This window comes from Barbatula barbatula, assembly GCF_947034865.1.
Source record: "Barbatula barbatula genome assembly, chromosome: 12".
Lineage (NCBI taxonomy): Eukaryota > Metazoa > Chordata > Actinopteri > Cypriniformes > Nemacheilidae > Barbatula > Barbatula barbatula.
Window position 1 is genome coordinate 18503312 of NC_136775.1, and position 25036 is coordinate 18528347.

The 25036-nt window shown below is 40.1% G+C and overlaps 1 long non-coding RNA gene across 3 annotated transcripts in view; it reads left to right on the forward strand.

The window, feature by feature from the left end:
* Positions 1-25036, forward strand: part of LOC306902132 — a 68918-nt gene that overhangs the window by 40638 nt on the left and 3244 nt on the right. The window contains exons 3-6 of one of the 3 annotated variants that reach the window (XR_013787411.1): positions 4382-4714; positions 5422-5527; positions 10384-10430; positions 10511-11433. This is a non-coding gene — a long non-coding RNA (uncharacterized lncRNA). Of the gene's footprint in view, positions 1-4381; positions 4715-5421; positions 5528-10383; positions 10431-10510; positions 11434-25036 lie in introns of those variants that run through there. The other 2 variants (XR_013787409.1, XR_013787410.1) reach the window with 2 other exon arrangements.

Here is a 25036-nt window from a genome sequence, read left to right on the forward strand (position 1 = left end):
CTTCTTTAAAGCCCATCTGACAGACAGACACAGAGACGCGGCCCCGCCTCGACTGCCAGCCCTGTTTGTCTCACAAAGTAAAAACTACTTTCCAAAAGAGGAAACAATCGCTAAATAGGACTACTGAGCATGAATAGATGTCGATGAAGTTTGGAAGAAGGAAAAACAGAGAATTTTTGGATGTCGGGAGCCTGTACAGTCAGTTAGGACTTGGCACAGCAAAACCCCCCCTCACACCTCCCTGCTGTATGTTTGGAGGCTGTGTGAGCAGAATACTGATGAGGATGTTTTTTGGGGGATTAATTTCCATTTGTAGACGGGGAGTGGTCCCCCCTCAGCAATGTGGCGGGGGTCCTCCTTTTGCTGTTACCGTTCTCCTTCTAACATTTTTGAATTGCAAACCTGACTTATTCACATAATTGCACCCACTGATGTGAACAGACATCTAAATAGACGCTTAAAAGTTAACAGCGTACAATATATATGCTTATCCGAAGCGTCTGACCAATTTTAGTTTGGTGGGATTTGTGGGGCAAGCTTCTCTTGCCTTAGGCTTGCGGCGAGCGAGGCTCACAGCGAACTTTTTGATGGCGAGTAGTTAACATACTGGCGGAATCCATAAAAAGCCTTTGTGATGGATTGACTTGCTTTGTTTTAAAGAAAACCTTCCTGATGTGTGGTACACAGGGGTGCCTCTGGGGTTTCTGGGCCCGCTGGTTTATTTGAACTCCGGGCCCCCAAAGAGTTATTGCATATTGCTTTCAATAAGAGACAAAAAATAAATCATTTTCAAGGGTTTATTACAATAACTGAAATTTTGCATACATAACTGTACTATTTCAGATTACAGCTCCATTTAGATAGATTTCTTAAAGTTGTTGCAAGGTGAAAAGCTTTAATATACATAAATGGACTAGTTTAGCATTTGTTGCGTTTCTGTCTTTCCTAAAGCTCATCGCTATCAACTCGATTCTCGAATGCATGAAAATACTTCCTTGGCAAATTGTGTTAACGTAAATCACCTTGTTTTCTAAAAAACTGAGTGACAATCGTCTCGACCTCTCTCTTGTTTCTCTTTTCTCTTTTGATATCCTTATTTTGTTTTCCGCTGCGGCATGTCGATCCACATTCAGAAATGTGAAGCTCTGCAGCGCCAGTGCCAGCGTCTTTTTAAGGGGACAAACACACCGCATACGTCTTAAGGGGACACGCACATACACGCGGGTTCTGTTGGGCCCCCAGTGAAACAAGGGCCCTTAGAATCGTCCTCATCCCCCCGTTACGGAGCCCCTGGTGGTACACACAGGTTTCTATTGCACACACAGTTCTCATGTGAATGACGCTTTATTAAATGACATATTGGATCGAGGCGGATTGATTTAGGAAAATCTAACATAGATTTTGAATTGAATTAAAGGATTGACAGGCTTGCCACCGCTATACAGAAACAACATCCTTCCATTGATTTGCTTAGTCATCAGGTTAAAAACCAGAGGCTTTGTTTTGTACCGTAGCACATGTACTATTCTTCAAATTCTCTGGAGAATTACATAAATGCATAGTCTGATATAAACAGATATTGCTCGTGAACAAGTATCTGCTTCGCACACACAGCAGCCCAGGAGCGTTTGTATTTTTCAGCCCAGGCTCAAAGCGCCTCATGTTTTGAAAGAGAGAGAGAGAGAGAGGGGCTGCCACATCGAAACCCGGGCACGTACGTACCCACATCAACTCCGTAGATTAAGATAAAAGGTTTTGCCGTTCACAACAATCTCTGCTATTGCTCTCTTTTAATATAACGACCAAGTGATGAATACACAGTTCCATTTCCAATGAAAGCAATGCCGCCATGCATGTCCACGTTATATATTTCTATCGCCGCGTGATTGTAGCGTACCAGCGTATGGATTTTTCCATATAAATGAGCAATATAAATGTTTATTATTATTGCACTGTTCCATCTGCACTTTCCTCTTTCAATTATTACGAAGAAAAGACTGGCGCAAACCATCAGGCCGTGCTAGACATTTCCGAGGATGTTACTGAGCAGAATTACTTTTTTATAGCAAGTTGAAAAAGTGAGAGAAAGCCGGTGCTACTCAGTGGACAGTATCTGGATTTGAAAAGCTTTAAAATAACAATAAAAATAGAATGAGGGGCCGTACGATGAGACGCCCGCCTGATGGATCATATGCATACGCGTGCGTATCCTCAAAGAAGACTTCTTTATCTCGAGCTATATTAAAGTGACTTTCAACAGCTCGCCAAAACACCTGAACCGGTTTGGAGAAACATTGACCTTGGTGGGTTGAGGAATGGATGAGTTTTTAAATAAATAATCAGGCATAGCGCTCCTGGCACAATAACTACCTGACACCCTGACAGGGATTGACAGGACCAGAGAGAATGGGTGAGTGCAGGGCCGCGCTCATGCGGAGAGGCGCTTGATTGCCACTCTCGCTCGCTCGGGTGTGTGTGTGTGAACGGGTAGAGGAGGATGGCGCATTTAAATTCCAGACCCTCAAAAAACACGACTCGGCTTTCACCTGCTGTCACCTTCCAATGCCTTGACAACACCAGGCGTGCAATTAGAAGCTTATGCAAGACATCCCAATTTGCGCCTTTAAAATGCCACTTCAGTATCCTCCACCTCTTTGATGACTGAACCTTCAGTGCTCATTAGACTTTTGTCAAACACATTTTCTTTAATGAATATAATGTGAGATTAAGGGATGATTATTGATAGTTTTTTGAGGATTGTTAGATATTGTTTTTGCTGGAATGTCTTATAATATTAAAGATTAACACTGCACCGAATATGAAATGGTTTAACTACTTGGCCAGTTGGGTCATCACTGCTTTCAAAATTGCCTCAAAAATGCTCAAGATGAGATATTATAAATATAGTAAAGACACGACGCCATAGAAGAACCTTTTCCGGCTAAATGGTTCCATAAAGAACCTTTGACATCTGAAGAACTTTCCTGTTTCGAAAAACGTTCTTTAGATTATAAAAAGGTAAGAAAGAGACGGAACAAAAATGGTTCTTCTATGCGTCACTGTGAAGAACATTTTAAGCACCTTCATTTTTAAGAGTGAAGAACAATTGTTGGTTCCCAAATAACTGTTTCCTTAGTCTATAGATCAGAAGATAGAAGGTTCTTTCTGGAACCATACAAAACAAACACAACCATTGTTTTTGCAGGTTGCATAATTTGTTGTTACTTTCCTACTTATTAGGTACTTTTTAGAGTACTTCCTACTTAGTATGGCTGCTTTGCTTTATGCAATACCCGAACGTATGAATAAAAGATGCTTAAAAAAAGTATATTTCGCATTTAAAAAATTCACACTTGAGCAAAATATATCGATTGTAACTTGTGAATTCAAATCAATTGAAAGTGATAACTGATCAATTATAAGCAGACTCAGGTACTGATTAGTCAAACAACATTCCAGCTGTGCTAATAAACACAATATAGTAACAGATAGGATGCAAAACACCTGTTCAACACATTACCACACAGCACTCACACCTGATATTCTTGTTGCATAGCAACATTGTGGTAAGTCAGGGACTTCATACTCCAGTGGGAGCTTGGCAGATGAATTTGCTTAATACAATATCATTTTAATGATAATTAGTGTCTCTAATATTTTTAATGAAGTGATTGTTTTTTAAAAAGCGATTAGGCACTAAAGGCTGTGCTTCCTCTGAGATGTGAACGTTGTGCCTGTTTTATCCATGACTATATTATCTGTATTGTATTTTCTGCTGTTTCATTGCTAAAACAACAGATTGGTCAAATTTTGATTTTATGAGCTTCTTTTCAAAGCTGTTGTAAAATAACCTGTACACACATCAGTTATCACACATCAGTTGAATTTTGTATTAATTCAATTGTAAGTTCATATTTACTTGCTGTACTTGCTGCTGTACAGGCTGCTAAATTACGTATTACGTGTGGGAAGAATTTTTTATTGTGATTATAATATAAGTTATTGAACTATAGCATACTCATCATACATGTATTGCTGTTGTCACCATTTTACTGATTCAATAAACCAGTTGAAGCTGGCTTTGCAGTGATTTTCACCGTGTTTATGATGCATTAGCTAGGATCTGTGTTCCACAAATACTTCGCAATGAATAAATTGTGTAATAAAGATTTCTAATATAACAGTGACACAGAAGAGAATAAATGTTTGAAATAAAATGTAAAATGTTTAAACGGCTCAGTTTTTTCATCAGGTCTTATCAAACATCCAGTCATCCAATACTGCATCAGAACCTTCATGGACGTCTCACTCTGGTAAATAGTTGTCTCCTGCCATATTTGGTGCATTCTGTGACCGTATCTTCATTTACTGTGTATTGCAGGCCAGCGGTGACATTTGGTGCAGTGAAGGGGCTTTTACGTGAAGTTATTCTTCAGGCTGTAATCTCTATGGGTGTCCGGTTTCAGCAGCGTGGCATATGCCAGACAAAGCCTTCCTTTCAGAAGCGCAGGTCAGACCCGAGGCCGCTCGCCGATCTGCTCTGGACTCTTATTCTCCTCCTCTTCCTCACACTGCTGCAAACACTGGAGACCCTGTATGGAATTTACAGCACAAAGATTACACCGCTATCAAAATCTACAGGCCCTCGGATGATCCAAAGCACCAGTGTGAAGGGATGAACGGGATGTGAATGCTCTGCTGTGTTAAGTGTGTGGTCAGTACATGCTCTATCTGTTTTCTTAAGGCTGGAATACACTACACGACTTTTAAAATCTAATTTTTGAAAACTAGACATCACACACTTGCAGACTTTCGCAAACTTTCTGCAACAAGCCCAGAATGAAAATCAGGGCAAAAACTTAGCAAAACTCTTGTAGTGTATTCCAGCCTTCCAGTAGAAAATTTAAATAGAGAAATGGATTTTAAATTGAGGAACCAGGTTAGGAAATAATCCAGAGCCAGAATTTTGTTCACCCGTAATGCCAGTGCTGCCCAAAATGCTTATTGGGTTCTTACACTGAAATCCACCCCTCAAAAAAAGTAATGAATTTCATCTTGACTCATTTTAGAAATCAAAACATTCTCTTTTATACGTGCTTTTTGTTCAGCAAAATAAGCTCACATTTTGCACTACATCATAATTATACTAAAAGCATGTTCTGATGTCATACATATTACTTGTTCCGCTTTTGACAGCCAAATAGTACTCAATGCTCATTTCAAACAGTAAGTGAAATCACTTGTAGTAAAATGTCTGCATCCCATGAACGACTGTGCTGGATTGTTTCTCTCTGGAAATATATTAGCTGCCTCTTGTACTCACTGATCCATCTTTCTATAAGTGTGTGTGTATGTGTGGGTGCACCTGCTCATCTGTCGTCAGTATTCAAGTGTGGTCTCCACTGTCTGTTTTCCATCCAGACTTACTTGAACAGCAGACTACTCATCCAAGGACGGCAACTATTTGGAGCGGCACTCTCCACTGGCAGACAATAAGGGCCTCATGCAGTGGCACTGTGTCTCCGAGGTGATTACATAAAGGAAGCTGGCCTTTCTCGCTGCAGCTGCAGGGAAAGAGAGAGAGAGCGTCTGTGCAAATTGGAGGGGGTGTTAACGTATACCAGGACAACGCAGGGGTGGATTAGAACAGCACAGTGTTCGTAAAGAGCGGGCAGCTTGGAAATTGAAGGGCGGGGGACGGGCTGCAGGGGTCCCAAACACAGGGCTTTCTTCTCCGGACCACTTGGCATCCCTTTATACAGGCTTCTGGATGTGGGTCAGAGTGCACATTCTTTTGGGATCACATCATTGGGCCAGCACAATTCTGAACTCGTTGGCCCTGGACCCTTGTTAGGCTGCTGTCAGGTGAAGTAGGCCAGGCAACAATGCCTTGTGACAGTCAATACATTTTATTTTCTTGTAAGGGCAGTTGAGAAATAGGGAGAGGGGACAAGATTGAAAAATGTTGCTCAAACGGGATTGGAATTGTTGTCACTTGCAAGGACTCATTTGCGCGGTTTCACAGACAAGGGTTAAGGGGCTAGTCCCAGAATAAAATAAATTTTTGAGCTGTCTGTACTAAAAATAACATCTTAAAATATGTCAGTGCCATTGTTTCATCTCAAGATGCACACCGGTAATGTTTCACAACTTAAATTTCATAATTTAACTAAGGGTTAAGGCCAAAGTATACCTTCCTATTTATGCATACGTGAGGGACAGCGTACAGTGCGTTTGATGCAAATTTCGTCATCAGAATAGTATGTAAGTGCACTGCCGGAATTTTGGTCGCGCATGTGCATTCCATTTCTTGCAGTAATTGGTTTAACCACCAGTTGGCAACTGAGCATCGATTCAATGTAGTAGAAGAAAACCTGACTCCCGTAGTCCCGAAGAGATATTGCAAATTGTCGTAATGCGCTTGCGCTTGCGTCAAAACCTGTGTACACTTATGAGCGGAAAGCAGCATTCTTTGCAAGGCTGTGCGTTCTGCGTACGCATGAAAAAAAGGCCTTTTGTGCTGGCTTAAGCTAAGCCATGTCTGTGCAACAAAGCCATTATGTAAGAGCAAGTTTTATAAAATAACCCGAAGTTATGGGTTATTGTCAGGGCATTGTAAGGTGATAACAAGGGTCATAGATAAAATATAAAAAGCCCAGACACATATCGCTGGGCCCTTGATATCCCTTTAGGTTAATGCAATGAGTCTATTCAACTTATTTACATGTAATACCACATCCAACACCTCGAGGTTAATGGATTTAAATAAACCCTTTATTCTATGTTAAAGAAAAGCAAAACTGACACTTGCTCTAGCAAACACCACTAATAAGCCACTTTTGTAATTGGTTCACTGTTTGTATTCTGTTTGTCCTACTCAGCATTGTTCAGCGAGTTCCCGTCAACGTATTAACAAACGTTTGACAGCCCGTATTAGCATATGCATGAAAGTGTCAGCTTGTTGTGTAATTCACCTCCCTTTTGTCATAACTGAGCAGAGGGCAAAAGTCTTGAGGTGTGCTTTCATAGGAAGGAAGCTCGGAACAAGACTTTAAGCTCTGAATTGGCTGACCCTATTCAAAGGGGGGAGCAAGACCAGTAGGCATAAGTAAAACCAGGTGCAATTCTGAAAAGATTGGACAAGACTGTTCCTATTGCATTGCATTTTTTTTGCAACATGTGAGTGCACTGTCCACTAGACCACCGGTGCTGACAATTTGTAATAGTTCATGTTGTACTATACATGTAATTTCGATAGAATACAAACTTCTTTTGAATAGCCTCTACAAGTCACAGTAGGTCTGACTCCCATTGTTAACCAGCCAAACCTTGACCCCCTGCCCAGGAAACAACTGATTAGAAACATTGTTTGTTCCGCTACAACTGTTTTAATGTATATGCGATAATATAATGGGTTTAAGCATACTTTTCATTGTTTCCATAAACCTGTCTCTTTGACAACCCCTGCACTAACTGATTCAAGTTTAGAAAGTGCTTACTTTTAATTCAGTCATTTAAAAACCTCCAGCACATCCTCAGGATACAAGTTGATAACATGTTTAGGATGCTGCTGGCCAAACAAGTCCTTTTAGTAGGGGCTTGTCTAGATGGATTAGCCTATAACAAGTCCCCCTGGTGTGCTTACTTTGCAAATCTGTGGTTTTGTTCGACTCTTCCCTGCCCCAACCAAAATCTCCCCTGCTAATGCCCCACTCTCATCCTTTCACCTGTGCAAATTGGTCTGGGAAAATGTTCTCAAGAGGCGAGCTGAGAAAACCCAGTATTTTCACCACTGCGGGAGGCAATTTAGAATTTTCCTTGACGTGCGCATTTCTCCATTTATAAGTTTAAGAGATACTTACAAGGGAATGTATTTGAGTGCCAGACCAACATATTTAAATAGTAAACTAATTCAGTGCGCTCTTGAAACTCATCACACTTGATAATACCTGCACGATGATACACCTTTAGGAAGAAGCTATTCTGGAATATTTAAAGCACTGGGAGTTACATCTGATGTCTTTACAAAACACAGTGACCCACTTCACATGAGAGGATGTGCTATAATGAACTTCCAGAATTCCAGCATGGGTCAAATATCATGGTAATCCCCCTGAACACAATACATTTGTGAGAGCTCAAGTCTGTAGAGGCCGTCACTGGGGCTCTGGACTGTCTCCGAGTCAGTGAGTCAGATCCAGCCTCTTTTCTTCCTTCATTACCAGTGTTGGTCATAGGTTCTTTAGTCAGTCGGTCCATTATTCCCATTTTTCTCATCACATATTTGCATAATTAAAGGTGTTTCACGCCCCACGTCTTTTCTTAGCAGGAGGGAATGAGTATTGGGATCATTCTGTTAAATGGGTCCCGTATGCATGTCCGGTTCGAAAAGGTAGTTTTAAAAGTATTTTGATTTTAAACTTTCTTTCATAAAGAATGTTATAAGTAATACTATTTTGATTTGTGCATAACTGCATGATTGGGGATGATGCCCTTGAAAAATTGAATATGGTTTGTTAATACAGAAAGGTAAATTTGAAAACAAGAAAGGCCGAAGAAACGAGGTATAAGGAGGTTATACTAATCTATTGTATTCTTTATTAACGTATGGTTTACACACATCTATATGGGGGAATGCGACAGAATGACCCACTGTACCTCACTGCGAGTCAGCGTGTGCCTGGAGGTAGACATCAACATGCATTCCATCTCTGATGTCACGTCTGAGAATCGCAGCTCTCACGTTACCCCCGTCAAAGGCAAATTGTGTTCGACAACGCACTCGCCCTAACAATGACAGCTTTTTAGTTTGAAGTAATTAAGCAATTGTGGACAGCACACATCACATGAAGGGAAACTTGCATGAACAGCATCAGTCTTGTGCTCGGTCTGTTGTTCGTTACTGCTGACAGCTTGTGGTGCCTTATTGGAATGAGTCATCTGAAATTTTGTGAGTGCATTAGCCAGTTACAAAAATGTGTGGTAATTTTTTAAACGCTTAGTGTTAGACTAATGATATTTGATGGTCGACAGCAGGGAGGCATGGGAAAGAAGGCAAAGAACAAATAGTCATGATGTCTCTGCTATTGGAAATATTGACATTCCCTGTGTTTGACCTTGCGTCACAGCTGAGTCAGGAGCTCACAGGCTAAAATAGTTCAGGATAGAGCCGATGGGGCCCACACAACTTGTTGAAGTTAGATCTCCAGGGAAGACTACAAAGCATTATCATCATAAATGACTCTTTGTGTGCGCTGATGGGTGCAAGTCAAACCAAAGATCAGCTGAAATGCACTAAATGTGGCCAATGCTTTACACTTTAAAGCACTTTAAAGTTTTATTCCTAAAATTATTCAGCATAATCCCACAATGTTAATGCTAATGCTAATGAATGCCATAATCTCTCAATCCAGATGGGAAATCACATGTAATGGAGGAAGTTCAATTCTCAATACAATGCTTGCCTCAGAGTGTTTATTGAAGTTGCTGAGCAGGGAGTTTTCAACATAAGACTTGAAATGTTGTTCTACGTCATGTATCTGCTTGATTACTCTACAGCTGTCTTAAGTTTTTCGCGGCATAACTTTCTAACCGCTAATTTGAAATGGTTCCACAGCTATTGACCATAAGACGGAAACACACCCTCCAATTCTGAAACCAGCGCTTAATCAGTACGCCATGGCCAACCCCCAAAACCCCAGAAATAGTGGGCAGGCACCGAGAACACCCACAATACAGCCTTGTGTGCATGTCTGTGAAAACAAGATCTTCATTTGATTAGCACGTTTAGCTGGTTGCAGGCTAATGCTAACCCAACAGAGGCTTTTGGAGACAAACATGATGCAAATGCAGATGTGAACTTTTCTGAGGTTGGCCTACTCCCTGAGAGTGTTTTATTGTGATGTTTCCCACTGGCAGAGGCTCATGGGAATCAGATTAGAATGGGTTTCCCAAAACTCCCCTCTGAATCACACTGGTTAGTGTTTACAGTATGTACTTATTATTCATTTAAAAGAACAATGAGATACATAGATACGTCTGTAGCGTGTAGTGTGACACAGTTCTGAGTCTACAGGATGCTAAACAAGGTAACACTTCATCTGTCGTGACTATTAGGTTCCTGTATCTCAACTGGTATTAGCAATGGGACGCATATTTGTTAGATTTTTGCTCAAATTGATCAAATCATAACTTCTCACAATAAATTTGGGAACAGGGCAAACTGTAAATAAACTAATAAATAAAAAAAGAGCCTGCTAGTGGCCCATTTGCAAATTTTATTCAGTCGGTGTAATTTAGCAGTCGTTTGTGATGTGTATATTTTCACAGTAAGACAGGATAGTTTACTGCAGTGCTAAATGTGTCATAATATTTTCCTTTCAGATTGGACAGCCTGCTGCAGTGTCAGGAAAAGGAGGATGATTATGCGGGTAAGTATTCCTGTCCATTGCATGACTGCAGGGTTTGATTGTACAGTGTGACTAACTTTTTTTCTCTGAATGCTGTTAAGACATTAAGAATGGGGTTACTCTAGAAAACAGAAATCCAAAGAAGCAGCTGTTAGCATCTAATTTTCTTGGAAAATTATAGTCTCTTCTGTCCAAAGGTAACTAATGCATCTCAGTTTTTTAGTGTCTAGCTAAATGTGGCAATTTTAAGACTTCCTGTCAACATAGTTTCACTTTGAAATATAAATATGGCTTGAGACTTCTGCATTCTGTAAATATACGTTGTTCTCCTTCTAGTTGTTTAAGATGAAAGAATCCAAATAACACTACCCACTACTCATCTGATGGACAAACTGAACCCAAAACCTTCTGAAATATACACTGCTTTACCAACAAACTGACCTATTTTAAATATAGGCCAATGTTCTTTTACCTAATGTTCCTGTTGTATGTCTATTTGTAATATCACAGTAGACAAACAACTTGTAAAGTTCACAGTATGCAAATATTCACAATAGACAGGCCATTTTATCCAGACGCTGTCATAACTTGCTTTCCAACTTGTTTTGCTCAGTAAATATTTTGGAAAAAAGAGGTCTCATTACTCCTGAACAATAATGGTATATGTCATGACATCATGCAGTTGAGTGATTATCATTCATGAGCAATATTCGGAACCAGTTCCACATGCATGGCTACAGCCACAGGCATAGTCTCTTTTGACAAGCATCACATTTAAAGCTCACAGACTCCGACATTCGATAACTTCCTTTACGCTCCTGCAGACTTCTTGCAAAATAACGAGATTTCTAAACCACTCAAATATGAAAAGTGAAGCAAGGTATTTCTGCAGAAACTCACAGACTAACAGCAGATTGTAAGTCGGAGATTCTCTCTTGTGTGTTTGTGTTTCAGAATGCTCTCATTATCCGGCTGTTTTACTTATGCTTAGGAAGCGCCTTTCAACAAGAGTCTGCCGGAGGGAGACAGACACTGAGGCAGAGAATGTTTGCTGTTGTGTGTGTTGTTGTATGTGCGTGAATACATAGCCAGCAGGCCCAGTCTGTCAGGTCAATGGGTTTCTTAGTCGTTTGGAGACTCCATGGGTGTGTGTGAAGGTCGAGGAGTGAGGAGGTGTGTGTCGGGTGGCATGTCGGGTGTTGACAGGGACTTTCTGTGTGTGTGATTTTGTGTGTGTGACCTCACGGCACATATCCAAGCTGTGCCAGGACAGGAAGTGGAACAGCACGGAGACGCTTTCCTCTTCACAAAGCCTGTGTAGCACCAGTGACTGACACTGGTCTTCCTTATTACCTAATCTGGTTGGATTTCTGCATCATCAAGCCCCTGTCTGTCCACGTTTGCCTAGACAATGAGAAGCTAAAGTTCATTAACCCCAATGTAATACAGTGCGGGTCAGTACACACAGTGGGCTTTTGTTTGTTTTATTGGTGGTGGGGTTGTAGAACAGCCACGAGTGCGATTTTATTTGTCCTGTTTAATTAACATCAGTGTAATCGGATTTACTGTCTCATAGGAAGTACCATGCATAATTCCCGAAATATTCCAAACGATACTGACTCACTTTTGTTTAGTATTCTGGTTTTGTCAATGGATTTCACTGTTTCCTTCAAATAAGGAAAGATGAGACTATGAGAAAGAACTCTGACCCTTGACCTTCACTAAGAATCAACATCCTCTGTGGTTACCTCTAATGGGCTCCCAACAAATGAGGTTGTTTGTCATGTGCTGCATGGGAGGATGTTATCTCAGAGTTTGTACTTTGGGTTAAAACATGCATTAGCCAGCAACTCCGAGCCCAGACAGCAATAGAATAACATAATGTATTCTGTGTCAGAAGAGACAATAAGGCTGCATGCCAATTCATATACTGTTATTAATATGCACTCCCTTGGGATGGAAGTGTACCCTGATACCTCATAACTTTCTTTAAGCATCTACAATAGTTAATTTCATGAATTTAGGAACATCATGCAACCTTCTATGTTACATTCTATGGGAATTTGATGGTTGCTCCTGATTGCTGGACTGTGATTGCTCTACAAGTATCATATGTAACAGGTGTTGATGATATTGTGGTGGCAAACAGGAAAGCAAATTACAAAAAAAGGTTGCTATATAGCACTAAAAGTGGTTATTGGCTCATAATCATGGGGAACCACTTTAAGTGCTACGTAGAACCATATCTTGGTGCTTCAGTGGTTATTCAGCGTTTCTTTTGGGATGACTGAGGTGTTATATAGAACCGCTGAGTAACCATAGAGGGCCTTAACATGTTCTTTATACATATGGTTCTTCAGCGGTTCTATAAAGAACCTCAGTCATCCAAAAGAACCGCTGAAGAATTTCTGAAGAACCACTGAAGCACCAAGATATGGTCCTATATGCACTTAAAGTGGTTCCCCTATGATTACAAGACAAGAACCACTTTGAGTGCTATATAGCACCGTTTTTTAACGTGTATAATACAACCAACATTTGAGATATATTAAACAACTAAATTTAATAATGGCACTTCTGAAACTTAAAAATAAAGTAATCCAAGAATCTCTTCGTATTATTATTTATTAGAATACTGAAGGATGTTTTCTCAGAGAGGGAACATCTCAGGTCACTGGTTACAGTTGTTTTCAGAGATCTTGTTTTGATACATATGGCTAATCAAGAGAAACAGAAGCAGTTTGCTGTTGTTTTGTGATCTGGTGGCAGTTAAGCTCACAACCCACGCTCTGTGTCCAACTTTCCAGTGCTGATCCAAGGCTTGTCCTTACAGGCATACAGTATATACTTATTTGCACACCCATACCAAAAGGCTGACTTCAGAGACGCAGCTGATGTGATCCCAGGGAAAGATAATAGCACCTCTTCCTGAGGAAGAGGGAGCTCTGACTAGGTGGCACGAAGACCTTGTCAAACAGGATGTTTGCAGTCAGAGATGCAGGGTCTGTTAGACACCTGCAGTGGGACGCAGAAGAGTTCGTGCAGTAAATTAAGATGTTTACTCTGCCCGCTGTGGTCCAGCAATCTGCTACCGCTGCTGCTGAAATGAAACAGCGTAGGCCTTGTGTGGGAACTGTGTCTATTCAAAAGGTTGCACTTTATAAACTAAAAAGTAAGGAGTGCTCAAGTGTTTGGGTGTCCTTCCCTCGTTCCCTTAACCATGGTTTTAGAAAACAAACAAACATGCCTTTACTACAGTTGAAAAATACATGGTTGCTGTGTTAAAAACATGGCTAACACAAAATTACCATGGTTTTTAAAATTTGGTTACTATAGTAAAACCATTATTTTGTCAATAGTAATCAATGTACCCAAAAACATGGTTACACTTTTACCACAAAAAAACATGTTTTATCTGGTATAACTGGGGCCTCATTTATAAAATGTGCGGTTGCACGGATTTGATCGTAAAGAAGGTGTCCTCAAAAATCCATGGCAACGCTAATATTTATTAAAAGGGTCTTTCACGTTGAAAAATGCTTAGTTTTTGGATTGGATTCAATTTATTGTCATTACACATGACAATGTGTGAAATGTAGTGCCACGTCAGGGTCTGAGCAGACGTACGCGCTTTTGCTTGTCCAAGTAATGCAGGTTTTTTGGAAGTAATTCTTGCCCTTTCATATATCAATTACATTCTTTATTTAGACATTAAAAGGCGGAGATCTTAAACTGTTAAGATTTGCGCAATTTCATGATCATTTGCAATTTATAGTTTCAAATCTGATAGAGAGGCGTACACGCGTTTGCTGTGCTGTACGCACTTTAAGAAATGATCATAGAACCTAACTTAGGACTGTTTCTTAGCAACATTTTATAAATGATGCCCCTGGCCTCCCCTTGCAACCAGTTTGATGCACAGATCCTTTAACTGGGTGATCATCTGGTCTCCTTGCCAACTAGCACTTTGGCTGTGTTAAAGGTAATATTGCTGGTTGAGCAACTTGAGAAGCCTGGAGGAGACACCGGTATCAAAAACAAAACAAAGTTGGCTACAGGGTAGGGTTGTTACGTCTGCCTTTATCCGTTTAAGAGTTTTGTTAGAACATAATTAACATTTCAGTCTTGAGTCACTGTTCCATATCATAAATAAAGGTAGCATACATTCAAAACAAAACAAAAACCTTTGTTTTAAACAGGAAGCAGTGGGTGAACTTGTCACTAACAATATTTCCTGTGTGTCTGTGCATCTGTTGGGATACAAATCAAGCTTTCATGAACGGTATTCTTTACTGAACTTACTGGAACTGATGAAAGATTTACACTACCTGGGATTATCTTCCATCCTGACTGCGTTATTAGTCACTGATAAATGTTCTCACTCTTATTTGTGTTCATGACTTTTCACCACCAGACAAGACAATAACAAAGTTTGCCTCTGGAGTGTGTTGATCCGGGTGTCGCTATAAGGGCGTTGCAATTCAGCAGACGCGCTGCTGCGCGCTAGCATCTCTTTCCGTCGAGGTGCCACTTTTGTTTGCCTTTTGAAGTGCCTGCATTTCATTAACAACCACCGCAAATGAAAGTAAATCTTGGATGTTGCTTCAAAGGGTTGCATCATTAGGACCAATGGGCCAGCAACAGGTGGACGGTTACGAAAAGAGACACTTGAAGGAAATATGCTTCTGAGGGGACATTTACACAACAGACATTTTTGTCATTTGTCATTCACACAGCATTTTGGGGGACTGAAAGTACGAACTTTAAAAAGGGGTTTCAAAGTTCAAGTTTTTTCTTTAAATGGTGCCATTATCGTCCCCATGTAAACTGTGAAAACACAAAATTGTGCAAGCGTTGACATTGTGCGGATATGCATTAAATGTTTATTCTATTGGCATGCACAAGTATACCAAAAACAACACATTCTTAAAGAAAGAGCAACAAGATCAACACGTGCCCACTGTTTAATAAAGCCAAGATCTTCATGAAATTCAAAGTCTGTCACAAACAAATTCTCTTAATTGAATAACTCATTTGCTTTTTAGATGAATCATAAGGTACATGTACCATTGCACAGAAAGCTGCCAGATGTGACATGTGTAAAACCCAAATGTGTTCTGGTTTATGGACTTTGTTGTTTTACATAAAACTTTTTACCCAACATCACGCTGTTATCGTATCATTTAGCTTAACAATCAACATACGCAAACAGCTAAAAATGCGTGCGCGCGGCATATCTCTAACCCATTTCTAATCCAAGACTACAAAAATCAATATGCCCTCATTGCCCATACATATCCTGCCTAAAAGCTTCCTACATGTCTGTAAGGAAAAAAAACACCTTTCAAATAAACAGTAAAAATAGACCACCCTAGCTGACGCAATTCACAGAAAGCGCTACGGCATCCATCCATGCAGAATGTTTTCATTCAGGCAGGACTGCTGCACCACACATGACTCCCCTGTGGACATTACTGGATCCGGGTTTAGATTTAGCCTTGGAGTCCTGCAGAGCCGCCCAGATGTCCAGACTGAATTTACGAGCAAGGGACACCATTACGCAATGTACTGGTAGTGGTCAGCATTACGTTTAACAGAGGTTGATGACTCATACTCGGCTATTCTAATCTAGGCATCTCTGTATGAATTAGAGCGAGATAAAAATCCATTTAGTTTCTCTTTCCAGTTACCTACATATGCATAGATACATTATTTTTTGCCATTTTATGTACTGAATATTTTTACTTTCTGTACGTAGGTGCTCTTCAGCATGTAATTGAAAGCTGGTCTTCAGTATAGTATCACTGCCGAGGCAATCATTTTATACCAGCAAAGTAGGTAAGTTTGGTCTGTTTTGATGGTTTAAGAGGGGTTTGTTACACCATCTAAACCAATTAAACCAGCTAAAACTAAATCTTAGACCAAGGTGCCCCTGTGGCCGGTTAAAGCAGTTTTTAAAGGCGCTCTCCGACCGGATAAGTTCAGGAACAAAGTTTCGGAACAAGGAAAGAGGGCTGTCGTTCATGAACTAAGTTTTCCCTCAGGCCATTTCCCCAATCGCATTCGCACAGGCAAAATGAACTATTTAGTGATGTAAACCAGTCAACAGCAGTCATTTAAGCGCGTCCGTTGAACAATCAGTGAACAAAGTCACGGGTCATTCCTATCCTGCTGGTTTAGACCATGCTTCGGAGAAGGGGCTAAAGTGTTCCTCCAAAAAGGTTCTCCCAAACATTCCAGACGGTTCCTGCGGTGCAAACACAACAAAAAGCAGGTACTTCTGGCAAGTCGTTCTGGAAATATGAAATCGTTCCTGCGGTCCGAAAGCCCCCAATAAGTAAAGAGATTCTGGTACACTCTTAAAAAGGGTGCATCACAATGCCATAGAAGAACATCAGCATCCAAAGAACCATTTCTGTTTCGCAAAAGGTGAACTAACACTTGGAATTGGTTCTATGGGGAACCAAAATGGTTCCTCTATGGCATTGGTAAACCTTTTGTAGCACCTTTTTTTGTGAGTGTATGCTGGTGTTCCCACCATGTAATGTTTTGTAACTAGTAAGACATGTTGGTTGTCCGGCTTCACAAGCTCTCTTCCTGTCCTGCCTTTTCACTTATCCGTACCATTAAAATCCAGCATTTTATGATCAAAGTTTTATTTAATTTGTTAGTGTTGTCCCTTATTTTGAATAAGAACATGCTTGACTGAGCTGCTCTTGAAAGTACGTCTTTAACAGTTTAAAATGTTTTAAATATAAACCTGTTTTTTTCCCAGTGTAAAATGTGTGTTTTTACCTCGTCTGCAAATATTGTCTCCCTCAGAGTTTTCCTTCTCTTCCGAGTCTCTCATCGTCTTGCTAATTCTGTGCTGTCTGACCTCTGAACAACTGAACATAAATGCTGCCGCATGGTGGCAGGGTCACAGGTCGACATTGATTGGCCACTCAGCAGGAAGCCACTTTGACATTTGAAGGCAAGTAAGGTGTGTTCCTGTGCACAGCCCCTGGTGCCGTTTTCCTCTGAACCGTAGGGTAATGCGGCTAGAAGTACCAAACATGTCTTTCCTCATAACAATCTCCAGAGATCATTCTTGTTTTAAAAGCAGCAACCAAAAGAGATTCATTTCAAACATTCACGGTGTGTCTGACATTTCTTGGGCCCGAGGGGGTTATATGTCTCTCCGTGGGGTGATTTTAAGGGCAATGCTGGACTTATTAACATACATTTTTTATTTCTTTAACCAATGTATATCAGTTCAAAGTGTGATCCCTTATGTTATGCATCCTGTATACACCACATAGAATTAAATAAAGGTTTTTGCATCATTTTCTTTACCTACATGTTCTGGTAAATGTCTCTGTGGTTTTGTGTCCATACAGTGGAAGTCAATTGCGCCAAAATATCTTCTTTGGAATGAGATGAGGGTAAAAAACGATCCGCTTTGATTCAGACTCCATTTTGGGTGGACTATCACTTTATTCATGCCAAACAAATTATAGCAAGATTTTGAATAAAAACAATGACGTTCTATGGCCCTATTTAAACAGAAAATAGTAAAAGTTTTGTCCATAGTAGTTCAGTTAATATATCTTCATCTACTGTATCTATAATAGTCATTTTGAATAATTGGATCTATTTAGAAAATATATCGGAGGTGTTAGCATTTTACTACATTTTTGCAATCTGTTATTGTGTGTTAGGAACCCTTTAGGAACATATTCCCTTGGCTGATAACAGTGCTGATTTATCGTAGCATAAGCTCTTTGTTTGTGCTCTTGTATGGACACAGATCTGTAGGGGAACTGTGACACCTGCTGTACTGCTCCAATATTCCACTAGTGTTGCTTAAAATCAGTATTTGCATCCATTTCTGAAAACGAAACAAAATGTATACTAGCACATTGATTTATGGTTCATGTATTTTTTATACATGCATTCAAGGTCTGAATCACTGATGTTTTATTACAAAAAGCATGAATAATTACATTTCATGACAAAGCATGGCAACGACAGCATATATTCATTTGGATTTAGATTGCACTACAGAATATGAAATGTTAACTGTACATACCGACTATCTGGAGCTACGCTGCAGATGGCATTTTCTGCCAGTGTGAGCTCTGTTTCATTGGCCGTCTCTGTCCACAGCTGAGCTTGACCCACTAAACTTTGTAGTGAACCTGAATTCCCTTCACCTCATTGGCTCCTGTTTTATCATGTGACCGCTCAAGCGTCAGCACGCTCTTCCCGTTTGGACGAGAGCATGTTCCCAAAAAATCTAGATCCCTGAGTATCTCAGCTCGTACTTCCCTTCTCGGGGAGCAGAAATTTGGGTGCTTCTATGCTCTTGGCAAACAAACAGCCTAACAATCATCATGATTTGTGGGTAAATACAAGCGGGCAGGAAATTGTGGCACAGAGTAGAGTCGCATTAGATGCCATTCAGACTCTGCCTGTTTTTGCCTCGACTCATTCAGCACGCGGAAGGATTAAAAAGCTTGTATTGGCTGCTACACGAGGAACGGTGCATCTTTCTGGCCTGGACTCCTAGTTTCACGTCACATAAGGATAACGTAAGGTTTATTTTCAGTTGCATGTTTAGTTTTATACATTATTTCCCCACAGACCTTTCATTTTCCCTTTTCTCAACCCCCATCATACACACACCCTGTATGTCTCTCCTTGCTTTCCCATGCCATGCCTCCCCCAGCACAGCTGGTTTGGATCCCTTCAACAGATCAAGTAATTCAGCGCAGAAATGTTTTTCCTGTGTGTAGGAGAGAACAGGAAGAGATCACATGGATTCATGACATGAAACCCACCATAAATCTGTGTCAAACTTTTTAAAAGCTTTGCAAACAATAAAAAAAGTATACGTACTGTATTTAAATATTCTTTTAGACTTGTAATATCAATTGGCCCTCAAAAATATGTATTATTGACATAATAAACCATATTCCACTTTTTCATGTATAGTATACTATAGGACAGTCCGATACGGCTTGGGATATATTGTCCTATATTACAAGTTGGTAATTGTATATTACATTGTCAAGACAATTCTTAAATACATATTTAATTCTTCATTCGCCAATTTATTTAACTTTGTACACTTTGTAAATGTATTACAAATCGAACAAAGAGGTAGTTGTATTTAAATCCCCAAAACACCAATAACAAATCAATATTGTGGCGTTTATTGGAAACATATATAATTACAGTGATCTTTTTCATTTGACAGTTTTCACGTTTCAAAATGTTGCTTCATTCAGTTGTTTATTCCATAAACTGTACATCTTTAGTCTTTACGTTTCCTTTCTGGATGATGAATAAGGCACAGCTCAAAATAATGAGAGCATTACATTTAATTTCTAAGCAATGACAAAATGGTAATTACTGATTACAAGGAATGTCAAGAGAGAAGCATTTAGATTAAAATAAACAGTTGTGATTAAATGGAGGCCTATTGACATGCCTGATATTCATATTCATGGGCCCTTTGAGCGGCAGAGTTATATGCGGTCTAAAATGACTAAATCAACATCATTTCATCTGTTTCAAAGTGTGTTTTTGGGTGTGTCCTTAACATTCACCACTTTGGATGGAAGTGGTCATACCTGTTGGACCAATCAGGATATCGCTCTTCTCTCTGTTTGTTTTCTCAGGTGGGCCATTTTAAAATGCAGCAACCCAATCGGACATAAATGAACTCATTTTCCTTCTTTTGACGGACGGCTTTCCTCCGCAGGACTGTCAGTGTACTTGGCAGGAAGCCTTAGAATGCATGAATCCACACAGACTGCCGAGAGCAGGCCCACCTGTAAAAGCAATACAAACTTTACAAAACCACCCGGAATTCTTTTTTGACGGTGAATCCACTGTAACGTACCCAGAATGCAATAATCTTCCTCTTTTGGCATGTTCTGCTTCTGCCAGTGATGTGGTAGGCGTTACACTAACAGCATCGGAAAATATCCACGTTTAGGTAATGCTTTGGGAATATTTGTAGCTCTGCAAATCTCAACGCAAGAGACCACCCACAACAACCTGTTTTACTGGCTCTCTTATAAATTACCATCATATCACAATCGAACCCCCTTTAAGCTTGGCAGTGCTTGGCAGGGGTCTACATAAGCTCCGGCGTACATCTGAAACAAATAGCCATTTAGCAATAAAAGGTCAATTTAAACCACACGTGTTTGACAGAAGGGCCACAGCGAAGTTCATGCATCTACTCAAGCAGATGAGCTTATGAGCCTTATCCACATTATTCAACAAGTAAACCTATACTGAGCCATAAGCAGAATGCTGCTAATAAATGAATCCCTTCTCCATAACCCCAAAATGAAGAATTGCGCGATGAATCGTGTTTTAAGCCATCAGAATGGAGTCCATCCTTTCTGTTTTTATATGTGATTGACACGAAAAGTGATCAGTACACCGGCTATAGTTAATATTTGAAGAGATTCAAGGCCGGAGAGCTCTATTTAAAGCCCTTGGTGTGGGGAGAGAGTGAGTGGATGTCATACGGTGAAATTTAGCAGCATGACACAGCGGCCAGCGCTGGGGTGGAGGATGAAAGGAATATATCAGCAGCTGGAGGCAGCAGAAGCCAGGGCCTAATTCTCACCGCCTGCTTCCTGCTTCGTACATGAAAGCCCGGGGGCCACCGACTGCTGTGGCCCTGGACTGCGTGTGTTCGTGGAAGCCGCTGATCCTCGGATCTGAAAGAGGCAGGGGTGTGGGAACCTATCTCAGTATATCTTGCTCTAATGCTGAACTAGGATCAGTGCATTTCTGCTGTTTGTCTGCGTTAATCAGAATCAATGTTTGGCTCAGATAGCCCCTGCTGGTAGATTGTGTCATTTCACCAATACTAAGAGAAAATAATCTCAATAATAGCCATTTAAAGGATGTTATGTGTTTTGATTAAATATGACCAGTCTGTTAAAACCAGGCAAAAGTCTCAAAATCTGATTATGATTACATTTTTTACATGGTAATTACTCAGTCAATATTAAAAATATCAAGGTTATGTGTTCACAGAATGTTCTTCACATTATTTACAAAGGATGTGTTTGAAACACCAAATCACAAAAAATTACATTGGCTGGGTTTTCACAGACCGAGTCGCAAATTACAGTGTAGAAAACATAAACATGCAAAATTGTCATTATGTTAAAGTAAATGATTTAAGTTTCGCCAATTTAGAGACGTTTTCAAGGTGTGCCGCTAGTGACTTTTGAGACTTCAATTCAATTTTATTGAATCCTCGAATAGTGTCGGGAAGGCTATTCCAGAGTTTAGGTGCTTAACACATGAGAAAGCTCGACCTCCTTTGTGGATTTAGTTATTCTAGGTGTTATTCAAAGTCGTGAGTTTTGAGATCTTAGAGAGCGTGATGGGTTGTAGTGTGATAGAAGCTCTGTTAGGTAGGTAGGGGCTAAACCCTTTAAGGCTTTATAAGTGATTAAAAGAACTTTAAAGTCAATACGATACTTAATGGGTAGCCAGTGAAGGGTTGATAACATTGGGGTTATGTGATCGAATTTTCTGGACCTGGTTAGAACTCTGGCAGCTGCGTTCTGAACTAACTGTAGTTTGTTTATTGATGATGCAGGACCACCACTAAGTAGCGTATTGCAGTTGTCAAGTCTTGAGGTCACAATTGCATGAATAAGCTTCTCCGCGTCAGCAACACATAGAATATTTCGTAATTTGGTAACATTTCTTAGGTGGAAAAAGGCTGTTTTTATGACATTTGAGATGTGATTTTCAAATGACAGCTTGCTGTCTAATATAATGCCTAGATCTTTTACTGTATTTGTTGGAGTAACAGTACATCCTTCAACTTGCAGTTTATAATCATAAATATTCGATTTACGTGTCTTTGGTCCGATAAGTAATATTTCTGTTTTATTACAATTTATAAGAAGGAAATTCCAGGTCATCCAATGTTGTATATCTTCAATGGACTCTGCCAATTTGGATAGCTGGGAGGAATCATCTGGTCTTGATGAGATATATAGCTGAGTATCATCTGCATAGCAGTGGAAGCTCATTCCATGTTTTTTAAACATTCTTTTGTGTTATTAAATTTTTTATTTATTAACACGGTTTCCAAAAAACGATGGGGACAAATCTAGTGACTTTTGCATATACCAGGAAATCACTTTCCTGTTAGGTTTTAGCTGTTTTCAATTGAAAATAGTTGATAATACTGAATGTTTTGCACAAATCCTTTGTAGGGACCTAAAGTGGTACATAGGCTTCTTCTGCTGGATTAACACTTGGGACTGTTTACATTCTTCTTGTGCCCTCATCCAATAAATTTGTTGATTCCAGAGCGAGCGGGTGATCAGTTAACCGACCAATCACACTGTTTTTACATTTTTCAGCCAGTTTCCTAACATGTATTCTCTCTTTGTTTGACACTAAATAGTTGCACTTAAAAACTCATTGAGAAAATTACTGTATTAGTTACACACAGTATTTGCAATCAAGTCTGTGTTACATCATTTCCCAAGCCTGACTTTAGACTGTATTCTGTCAAAAAGAACCTCCCGAAGACACACAAAATGTCTCGCTGTCATGTAAATCTATCAACCATAGTTTGCTTGTTGGGTTGGTTTGAAAGAGGTTTGCATGCCCAACGTTCCTTTTGGCAGGAAATACCCCAGAACCGCATCAGATCCATGTGGCACACTGTCTAATGCGAATGAAGTGACCAATGCCAGCTACAGCCCTCCATCCCAGCTGACGGCTCAGTACTGGACAGGAACCTCTAGGGCATCTCTGCCATACTGACACCTGATATAATTACTCCTCCATAGACTGACTGTCACTTCACTGATTCAGAGGGCCTGTTAAATCACACACATCAGCAGATTTAAAAAAACAGCATTGACTGATTATTACTAATTTGTCTGAATTTTAAATGCATTTAGTTTATTATTATTATTAAAACAATTATAATTATAGTAAATCTGTATTATAGACAGACAGACATATTGATAGATTGTTCTAGAGAGGCGTGCAGCTATGAAACATGCTTTTCAAAGAAAACGCATAGCTTTTCAAGTCGGAGAAGCGAGGCTGTGTGAAAAATGGGTTTTATTTTGTAACAAGCTATATTTGACTTACTTGTTATGATGAAAACAATAAGAACTCTCAGACACTTCAGAAGAGTGGATGACTGTAAGACAACACAGACGCACAAACAAACACACGCCCACAGCGCCCACCTCTCCAGCGAAAGCCGCAGTCGACCGGCTGTTGTTTTGCGAGACTTAAGGGTTTTGGGAAAAATAATGAGCTCATCGCTCTGGCCCCAAGGTACCGTTGGCAATTACCATGATCCATGCTCCTGCTCAGCGGGGACTCACTTCTCTCTCAGGTTTTGTGGGACAGAGAAAGAAGACCTTCGCAGGGTGCAAGCATTCTTTTCTTCTGACATCTGGATTCGAGGGAGGCCAGATATTCAAACACGTCGGTTGCTAAATAAGGCCACTTATGCATACATGTTTTGACAAAAGTGGCTGCCGTTCATCTCCTTGAAGTCGAAGTTGAACGTGAAAGTTTGAAGGCAAACCTTGTGAAGATCCACATTTAGAAATTGTCAGTTGGAAGAGATACAGGTTTCCAATGATTTTGCCAAAGGCCAGTTGGCACAGGGCCTGTGTCAACGGCAAGGTATATAAATAAGGCGCGTGCTAGCTGTTGTTGTTGGCAAATGCGATTCATTACGGGCTGCCTGTCACATCTGGTCATGTTCAGAGGTGGACAGTGGCACAGAACGACAACTGCTGGCAATGTTAAAATCAACCAATGGTTTCCACTCAATCTCCCCGATAGCCTCATGCATAAACGCTCCTCATGGTAAGTCAGACTGACATCATTTATAATTGACACTTTTTCATCTACGGCCTGAGGCATGGCTGGGGAAATTGTTTCCGCGACCATTTTTTTATGTTGTGCGTCCTCACACCCATGCACCCAAAAGAACATTCATTCTTTATTGAAGTTGGTTTTCGACACAGCACCTGATTTTTTGAGTTCATGGGTTCGTTTCAATAAATAGCAGGTAATTAAGGAACACAAACTGTTCAAGAATTTACAAAACAATGGGGTTACGCCAGGTTTGAAATGCTGTTTCTCATTAGAATGTAGCTACAAGCGACAATCATTGTGGTTTTCAACAGATTGGAAAATGAGAGAAAATTACCACAATTGCCAAAATTGGGGTGAACAGATGCAGTGATTTCCAACCAGAGATACATGTACTCCAGGGATATACTTACAGTAAGCCACTTCCAGGGGGTATGTAGAAAGATTTTGCATTTGAAACCAAACTTTCAAAAGACTGTAATTAATAGCCGTGTTAATAACACATCATAAACAATTTTGTCATTTTATGTGACAGTTTATTACCAATAAGTGGATTGGCTTCCATCTACAAACTGATCTACTACATGAAGAATTTAACTATACAGTCATTATGAGTCAACACTGTCTGTTATGATATTTAATCATATCTGTTTATTTGCCGCCGAGACCCCAGATGTTGGAGTTGAAGTTTGCATGGGAAATGAGAAAAACACACAGCTCCATCTTTAACCCCAAGAAGT